The sequence below is a fragment of the Octopus bimaculoides genome, chromosome 4, assembly GCF_001194135.2.
Source record: "Octopus bimaculoides isolate UCB-OBI-ISO-001 chromosome 4, ASM119413v2, whole genome shotgun sequence".
Taxonomy (NCBI): domain Eukaryota; kingdom Metazoa; phylum Mollusca; class Cephalopoda; order Octopoda; family Octopodidae; genus Octopus; species Octopus bimaculoides.
In genome coordinates, this window is record NC_068984.1 from 53,691,964 (window position 1) to 53,699,963 (window position 8,000).

Genomic DNA, 8,000 nt, shown 5'->3' on the forward strand with positions numbered 1-8,000 from the left:
TGTGTGTGTGTGTGTGTGTGTGTGTGTGTGTGTGTGTGTGTGTGTGTGTGTGTGTGTGTGTATGTGTGTATGCATGTACGTATGTATGTATGTTTGTATGTTCAAAAAATGTTCTAATTAAAATTTCATTGCCAGTTATGTTTCATTCTCTTATTTCTTCCTTATGCCACATTTCTCACTTTGGAGTCCTACAACCCTCCAAACTATTTCCAGCACCACTTTGAAAAGAATTTCACTATACTGATATAAAATAATCAATCAGAAATGATTATGGTGACTGTATATCATCATTACAGTGATTCTCTTATTTTGGTTACGACGAAGAGTATGTTTCACTAAGGATATCTGGAGTTGTCGCCTATACTTGCTAAGAACAAATTAAATTAATATTAATCATTGAACTAATGTGTTCTTCTCAACGCATGAGTGTTATTAATTAACCAGATAGTTTGCTCACTGCTATGATAACCATAACTCGTTTTATCTTTCACGGTGCTTAATATTTTTTAATCTTCCTTGATCCTCGATCCTCGATCTATTTTTGTAGCTATTCGCATAAATTTCCTATTTAATACGATTTATATTTTTGTGTACAGTTCTGCAGTAAATATTTATAACAGGTTTCTATTTCTATTCTTTCTGCGTCAGATTTTCTATAATACAATTCCTAGATGCAACCTTTAACTTGCTTGTGCTCCTATCTAATCTTACTAAATGAATTAGCTCCTATTTGAGAATACTATAACTGCAACTAGAGGGGTGAGCTAGCAGAGTTGCTAACACTTCGGGAAAAATGCTTAGCTGCATTTCATCCGTCATTACGTTCTGAATTCACATTCAGGGTCGATAGAATTAGTACCAGTTGAGCACTGGAGTCGATGTAATTGACTTATCCTCTCCTCCAAACTTGCTGGCTTTGTGCCAAAATTTGAGACCAGTGTTTATAACTGCAATTTATAGCTGAAACAGCTAAAATATTGATATTTTACCTTATTTCGAGCCTTTAGCACAATTTTAATTATTAATCTAGAATTCTTTCCTAATATTATCTTTGATTAGAGTACTCTATCTAGTTCGTTCATTGATTCCAAATATTTGTAAGTCTGCTTTTAGTATAAATCTCTTATCTCCATTTTTAAAATTTATTTTTCTATATCTTGCAAGAATTTCCTGCCATATTTTGCTACTTATATATCTGTTCTTGTTATTCATTTTTCTTTTTTTAAGTTTTCTTAACACATTTTTCAAATATAAATTTCACCTCAATTTTTCCACTAAATGCGGGTATAGAGAATCCACTTAACAAGGTTTCTGCTTTATCGTCTGAATCATACAACTTTAAGTTATCCATCTTCAAGCAAATGTATTTCCATTGAATTTGTATCTGGATCCAATCTCGTTTAGCGTGATAATATGGTTAAAAGTGGAGAGAAATCGATCTAAGAATATTCTCTTCAAATCGGGATCGGTTTCGTATTTACAATTCCCTCTTTTTTTGTTTGTATATGTACGGTTGTTTTCATCTATTCAAGACATGTTTGTCGTATCTGCTTGTTATTGATGCTCATGTCTAATGTTTACAAAATTTATTAGCTTGCAACCCTGCTAAATACCTTTTGAGAATTCACCTCTGCCGTGCTCCGAACTTTATCTCTCCTCTTAGACTCTTCGCTTTTGGCATTAATGATTACAAACTGGGCTCTTTTTGAGCATTTACACATGTCGGCTAGTTGAAAATTAGAGCCGTCAGCATAATCAAACTATAAAGGCTTGTTATTTCGGTAGAAGGCCAGTAATTTTGAGGGAAGGGAGTTGGTCGGTTATATTGATCCCAGAACAAGACTGGGTAGGTTGATGTCGGCAGGATTGAACTCGGAATATAAAGAACCAGAACAAATAGTGTAAGGTATTTTCCTAGACTCTTTAACGCAGTGTTTCTCAACCTTTTTAACCTTGCATAACCCTTAAAATAAATTACATGTTTCAAGGAACCACTGCACAAAAAAATTATATACCATATCTTTCTATTATTTTTTTCATTGTAGTTCACGTGGTAAATATATATATATATATATATATATATATATATATAATGTATACATATGCACATATAATTTGCATGTACAGTAATAGTACGATCCTGAAATAAGCATTAATTTATCTCACTCTTTCTCGCGGAACCCCTAGGAACCTTTTGCGGAACCCTAGGGTTCTGGGGAACCCCGGTTGAGAAAATCTGCTTTAACGATTCTGCCAGTTCGCCGTCTTGTTAATAGTAAATATGTTGTTGGCACTGCGTCGCTTACGACGTCGAGGGTTCCAGTTGATCCGATCAACGGAACAGCCTGCTCGTGAAATTAACGTGCAAGTGGCTGAGTACTCCACAGATACGTGTACCCTTAATGTAGTTCTCGGGGATATTCAACGTGACACAGTGTGACAAGGCTGACCCTTTGAGTTACAGGCACAACAAAAACAGGAAGTAAGAGTGAGAGAAAGTTGTGGTGAAAGAGTACAGCAGGGTTCGCCACCATCCCCTGCCGGAGCCTCGTGGAGCTTTAGGTGTTTTTTCGCTCAATAAACACTCACAACGCCCGGTCTGGGAATCGAAACCGCGATCCTATGACCGCGAGTCCGCTGCCCTAACCACTGGGCCATTGTGCCTCCACTAATAGTAGATAATAATGTAACTAACAAACCAACGCCTACACAAGCTTCTTGGCATCAATATGGAGAAAAATTTGTCCTGTTGACTCTCATGGTTCACAAAGGATCAGTTGAATTATAATCAGCTTTGTCACCCCATATCTATGTTAGAAATAGTTGGTTTGTCAGAAACTAATAGTTACACCATTGAAAATTAAGTCTGTTGATTTACATCTGCTATATTGTTGAGAACATCAACTATTAATTTTATATCAAGCCTGCTGTTGTTCAGAATAAAGTTTTCTGAGGAATTATATTTCCTTGACTTTCAATAAAGTTCATTAAGAAGCGTTAAGGGTTACATTGTTCCGGTCAAGTTCTAAGGGTAGGGGTTGTAAGATTTGGATAAATAGATAATGAGCAGCTTATATCTTATCCCAATGATATTACTGGAATCTTGTATAAAAGACATTCCCTATTGCAAGTCTTGAAAGGATACGATATAAAATCAATATTTTCTCATATTCTTTTCTTTATTTTTAGTTAAGTTAACCGAAATCATACATCAGTCGTAATAGGTGAGTTTTAAATCGTCATTATAGAATCCAGGAAATATTTACTAATAGGTTGCAATAGAGAATCAACACTATCTTAAAGTTGACCTTTAGATTTAAACATTGGCGTGCCACTTACTTTATTAATCATTTGAAACACAAAAGACTAGAAGTTAAAAGTAAGGATTATGTTTCCTGAAGACACCTTGACATATTTTGTGATTCAATATTATCGAAAGTTCTAGTGAGAATGTCTATTGTGTTAAACAGTTTCATTGAATGTACTTAGTACATTTTTTGTTGACACTCCGTCGCTTATGACGTCGAGGGTTCCACTTGATCTGATCAACGGAACAGCCTGCTCGAGAAATTAACGTGCAAGTGGCTGAGCACTCCACAGACACGTGTACCCTTAACGTAGTTCTTGGGGATATGCAGCGTGAGACAGTGTGACAAGGCTGACCCTTTGAATTACAGGCACAACAGAAACAGGAAGTAAGAGTAAGAGAAAGTTGTGGTGAAAGAGTACAGCAGGGTTCGCCACCATCCTCTGCCGGAGCCTCGTGGAGCTTTAGGTGTTTTCGCTCAATAAACACTCACAACGCCCGGTCTGGGAATCGAAACCGCGATCCTATGACCGCAAGTCCGCTGCCCTAACCACTGGGCCATTGCGCCTCCACACTTAGTACATTTACATACATACATACATACATACATACATACATACATACATACATATATATATACATATATATATACATATATATGAAACATCCACAATAATGCACGCATCACAAGTTTCTCCATGTGGTTATCCATGTACAGTGTCATGCTCAGTTAACGCGGCAGAGTTAGTAATACTGTAGTTCCTAGCAGACCTGCATGCAAAGCCCCTTCGTCTAAATAATTACATGTTTTATAGTCCTCTGCATAAACTTGTGTAGCTTTACATTTGGGAACCGGAAATAACGCTTCAAAACTGTTACAAAAATCCACTGAATCTAAGCTTTGACATATCATCTTGGATTGATTATGTTTCATGGCACCATAGATTCACAATTATATTAATAGTTGTTGAGATTCACAGAATAATTTGAGTCGCACACAAGAGCACAAAGAGATGCAAGAGTCGTAGTTTTCAAAGGGAGATATTTGAAAATTTCTCTGTAACAATATCTGAGACTATAATCATTACCTCACAATAAACGAACAACCATTGATGAAATATTTATTTATAACAGCGTTGAAATGTGTTAGTGCCATTTTTTTTTACTACAGTGTAATATATTATAATGTACAAATGTGGTGAAATGCTTGGAGTTGTACCAATATTTTCATGTTTTCTAGATATTAGTTAACTCTTCAAAGCAATAATTTATTTTAACATTCCAACATTTCCATATTAACTCTTTTGGCTATTCTTTCAATATTATCAGTTTTATCTTTCCATCTTGTACCGCATAGAAGAAGAAACATTACAAGAAAATCTCAGGCGACCAGTTTATTCTAATAACTGCGCCCTAACAATTGAGGACAGTATATATAATAGCGGAAAATACAATTTTGGTTGTGAATCATTATTCTGTATTCTCTAACAAAGTGAATTGACATGTGTCGTGCTAATTTTCCCGCAAAACTTGTCTTCTGTTTGTGGAAACACAATTTTGTAATTAAAATATCGGCATTTAATTTGTTTCTGTACTACTAGTAGAAATTTCTATTTCCATTTAGCTTTAAATATTCTGCGTGTCTAACAAATTTCAGTTCGCCTTTGTACGTTGATCAGCTTAACAAATCTCTGTTTTGAACTTATAAAATCTTTTGATCATAATATTCTTCTACAAACGCTACACCGGTATGGTTTCTGCAGACTTTATAATTAATGACATATATTCATTCTGTTTATCCTCTTGCTGTCAGTAGATTTTTGTATTTGAGTTAAATCATGTGAAATAATTTCCCTCGTTAAATACCATAGGTATTCGTACTTGAAATATTGTCGTTTCTCTTTATATACTAAAATAAAAAGTATTTCACCGTACAGAAGTTGTTCCGTTAAAATCTGTATAATTTTAAATACCCTGCAAACCGAATTACTTTACAACATGATTAAAGAATAGGTGGAATATTTGAAGGTAGCAAATTTTTTTAAGGCCCCTTCACAAATATCTTCTACGATAGCTTCGATTTGACCGATATCATGTCAGTGAAATTTACCAGGCGGAAACTGTGTGTAATCTCATCGTACGCGTACATACACATATACGTATATATATACATATGTATATATGTGTGTGTGTGTGTGTGTGTGTACGAGAGTGGGCTGAAAAGTCATAGCCAAACTATGTAAGAAGGATTCTAGAGCTGCGAAATCTTACACGCATTAATTCCAACTCTTCTTACGTATTAATAACTGCATTGTTTCTTTCCAGGTAAACTGACATCTTATTGTTCAAAGAAGACTTCGAAAGTAACTAGTTGCGACTTCTCTTGAAAATAGACAAAATTTGGCATCTTGGAGTCGCCTCTGATACATATATATATATATATATATATATATATATATATATATAGTATGCATGTGTGTGTGTGTGTGTGTGTGTGTGTGTGTGTGTGTGTGTGTGTATTGAAAACTGGTGACGCTCCACATCACTTGTGATGTCGAAGATGCTGCAGGAAAGTATTTGATTATCCTGTTGGAAAACTGACGTACGATGACATTCACTAATTAAAGTAAGAAATATACAATCAAGTACATAAATAAATAAATGAATATTTGACAGGTACTTACTGTATCGGCAGCACTCGAAAGATGAAAAAGCAAAGTCGGCAGAAGTATCTCGTTTAATCCGTTGTTCTATTGTCTCTGCTAGTTCAATGTCCTTATATTATTTATTTATCGTAATTGCATTAGTTACTTGCAGTTTATTGCTATTCACGTTTCATCTGCATTAGCATACTGATCAACATTGCAGTCACGTTAAGCTGATGTACGAAGTGACATTCTTGAGGAAGTTGTGACGATATGCAAGTTTACACTATACTTCTCTTCAAAATTTACGGTACACCGTTGACTATAAAATAGAAAGCGTTGAACCAACGCAGGAAATGTGTATGTGCTCACTGATCTATTAGAAAGCGTAACAAAACCACGCAGCATAGCGTTTACATAAAAAAAGGATGCATTGGATAATGCTTGAAAAATCAGTAACGTGTGTTCAAAGCTGGAGTCTACTCAGTTATGGCTAAATCGGAAATTAGGTTGGCGAGCAAGCATATTTTGAGAGGGATCAAAGATGACATAATGAGGACACTTAAACTCTCCTTATGGCGCAATACCAATGAAATTATTTCATGGTTTAAGGCAAACCAAGGTAGAGGTAGGGCAAGGTTCACCCAATTCTATATAGTGGAGCTTTATTCGTCTATATCGAAAGAGTTACTAGTTAAGGCGCTTATACTCCTTAGGGATTTTACTGACGTTAATGATAAGGATAGAAATGTAATTATGCATGCCAGGAAAACCCTGCTGTTCAACAAAGGTTTGGCCTGGGTCAAGTAAACTGACTCAGTACGCTCCTTTGACGTGACGATGGGAGCATTCAGTAGCGCTGATATCTGCGACCTAATAGGATTATATGTACTGGACACCTTAACAAAAAGGTTCCCGTTGGCCCTTTTTGGTTCTATACAGAGATGACGATTTAGCCATCTCTAGAAGCGTAAACGGGCACACCCTATATCGGCTTAAGAAGGACCCAATTCATATGAACTCTTTTGCTCTTCAGATTACAGTTGAGATCAGTCTTACAATGGCTAACATTTTAGATGTTACGCTCGATTTGGGTACCTGTTCATTCAGGCCCTACCGCAAACCAAACGAAAGGCTGTCGTACATTAACACAACTTCCTACACCCACCTATTGTATTAGAACCTGGTAAAGAGTGTCAGTAAAAGGATTTCGAACCTTCCTCAAATACAGAAATTTTCGACGCTGAGTCGCCTATTACAACAAGGCTTTGGCATCCAGCGGGCTTAAGCGCCGTATCTTCTTTATGCCCGGACCTAACATTCACAAAAGAGAGCGCCACCGTAAGGTTATTTGTTGTTCCCCAACCTTCTCACCCAACATCAAAACCTGCGTGGGAAGGATATTCCTTACATTATTGGATAGACATTTCTCGCAATCCCATAGGTACGGACGATTATTTAATAGACACAACTTAAGGGTCTCATTCAACTATGCGCCCAGTGTAAAAAAGATTTCAGTGAACACCTCTAATCCCAGCACGGAGGCAAAATGCTCATGTAGGGTTAACAGTGAATGCCCAGTAGGCAGTCGATGCAACTCCGGGGCCGTGATCCTCGAGGCAGAGGTGGTGTCCTTCAGTAACAGCAGCAACAGCAGCAATAGCACCAGCAACAACAGCAGCGTCAACAGGTCGAGTAAGAACAGCACCAATGGTTACGATAACAGCAGCAGCAGCAGCAGCAGCATCAACAGCATCACCTGCAACGTAGGGACACATACAAGGCAATATGTTAGAACACCGGGTGACCCGTTTAAGTTGCGACTAAGTAACCACAGTTCCTCTTTTAGGATCCCAGACAGAGGCAATGTTACGTCTTTGGCCGACTGCATATGGCATTTAAAAGAAGGGAGAATGCCTTACATGATTAAATGGAAGCACTTAGAACAACATGGACCATACCTGAACGAAAACAGGTGATGCAAACTTTGCTTGAACGAGAAGATTCGAGTGATTTCAAAGTTAAAAAGTGAAATAAATTCAATTAAT

The 8,000-nt window shown here is 36.8% G+C and overlaps 1 long non-coding RNA gene across 1 annotated transcript in view; it reads right to left on the reverse strand.

The window, feature by feature from the left end:
* Nucleotides 1-7,997, reverse strand: part of LOC106881448 (uncharacterized) — a 25,507-nt gene extending 17,510 nt beyond the window's left edge. The window contains exons 1-2 of the long non-coding RNA XR_008263920.1: nucleotides 7,914-7,997; nucleotides 5,992-7,711 (exon numbers count right to left, since the gene is read on the reverse strand). This is a non-coding gene — a long non-coding RNA (uncharacterized LOC106881448). The remainder of the gene's footprint in view (nucleotides 1-5,991; nucleotides 7,712-7,913) is intronic.
* Nucleotides 7,998-8,000: the final 3 nt, after the last annotated feature.